General features: G+C 40.7%; 1 protein-coding gene across 1 annotated transcript in view; it reads right to left on the reverse strand.

Annotated features, from left to right (window-relative positions):
• Positions 1-1,758, reverse strand: part of LOC118327226 (alpha-1,6-mannosylglycoprotein 6-beta-N-acetylglucosaminyltransferase B-like) — a 103,584-nt gene that overhangs the window by 17,265 nt on the left and 84,561 nt on the right. The gene's annotated exons all lie outside the window — the stretch shown is intronic.

Here is a 1,758-nt window from a genome sequence, read left to right on the forward strand (position 1 = left end):
AGAGAGAGAGAGAGAGAGGTGCATAGGTATGTCATTGACCTGCCCTAAACCTCTGAATTGTTAGATACATGGAGGAAGAGATTGCCTGATACTAGAAAAATAAGTAGTTTGTTGCTTTACATTAGATCAATACAAATTATTATATATTATAATATTATTATTATATGTTACACAAGATATACCTGACTGTACATTTGAGTGTTTTTTTTTTAAGCTTGTAGTTTGTTAATAAATTCACACCTCATCCCAAAAAGAACTGCATATTCTGGGCATTCTTCCTAATATATTTGAAATCACTGAGGTGCATCATCTTATGAAAAGTGAGAGTAGATGTAGATAATTCCTTCGGCGCGAGCTTCCGGGGCGAACAAAAGGCAGTCTCTTACAAATACTAACAGTCACATTCTGTTAGGGAAAGCAGAAATCAAGACGCCACACGGTAATGACCGAGTGGAAAACCGCTGACCTCAGCAAGCAATTAGGTGCAGACAGCTGGCTGAGTGGCATCTTGTCTAGGTGGAACTGCGTGTATGTGTGTGTGCGTGTGTGAGAGAGAGAGAGATACAGAGAGAGAGAGAGAGAGAGAGAAATAGTGAGAAAAAGAAAGACAAACAAAACAGGTTGTGTGCTGGGAAAATTGTTTCCCAGCCTGCCTGCAATGCATTTCTCTCTCTCTCTCATAATTGGATTTTAAAAATACATGGAGCAACCCTTTATATGTGGTGTCAGGTTGACTCCACTCCTCTGTTTTTGTGATATCTCTCTTTCTCTATTCTCTCTTTTTTCCTTTGTTGCCATCTCTCCACACACTGTTCACTGTTTTATCTCTTGCTCTTTCCTCTCTTTGTTTCACTTCATTTGGCCTCCAACTTACATATGCCCTCTCCTCTTTTATCTTGCATTGTTGCTTCTGTACGCCGGGAGCAAGAACAAGGAAAGCAAAATGTCAATTGCTGCCATCACATAGAGGGGGTAGACAAGGATGCCAATTTATTGGACCAGGAAATATGAGAGAGGGACAGAGGGGGGTGGCTGCAAGCTGTTTTTAAGGGGCTGGAGAGGACAACGCTCAAGCTGGACTTTAAATTTTATGTATTTCTGAGGCAACAACATGGAAGGCCTCTGAAGATAAAATAGGCCTGTATCACTGTGCTCTGCAGGGTTGTGCAGCTGATTTTCTTTTCTTCAAATGCACCGTGGCACTTTAAATTCTTGTTTTCGGTATGACTTTACTGTTTTGTTTCCTCGGTCTTATGGCTGTCATGGCCTAGTTTCCAAGTTGTTCCATCCTTGTAGCAATGCCAAAAGCCATTAAGCACACTTTTGTAACAGCACAAAAAACCTTCTCCGCCTGTTTCTTTTTAACGTCTCACTAATCTTCCTTCTTTCTAATGAGGCAGATGTCTTCTGTTTTCTTCCCTGTCTTCCTGTCTCTTCTTCTTTCTGTGCTTAATCACCACCCTCCTGTTGACAGTAAGGCCTCTGATGGCAATAAAATAACAGCAATAATAAGCTGCGGAGACAGAATTTGATTGGAAATTGGTGCAACACATGTCCTGATGTTTGTGTGTTGAGCTGTCAATATCTCATATGCCTCCAATCTTGTACTACATGTGATATTTATCTTATTCTTGCTGTGCAGAGAAATGGTTCAGTGCCAGTCTGTGTTGGTGTTGTGAAGTTGTTCCAATACATCACATTAAGCAATGTCATTGCTGTTTGACATATTGTGCATTTTCCAATATCATCCAACTGCAG

The sequence above is a fragment of the Morone saxatilis genome, unplaced genomic scaffold (genome assembly GCF_004916995.1).
Source record: "Morone saxatilis isolate NCDOM2014 unplaced genomic scaffold, NCSU_SB_2.0 Contig17, whole genome shotgun sequence".
In the NCBI taxonomy this organism is placed as follows: Eukaryota; Metazoa; Chordata; class Actinopteri; family Moronidae; genus Morone; species Morone saxatilis.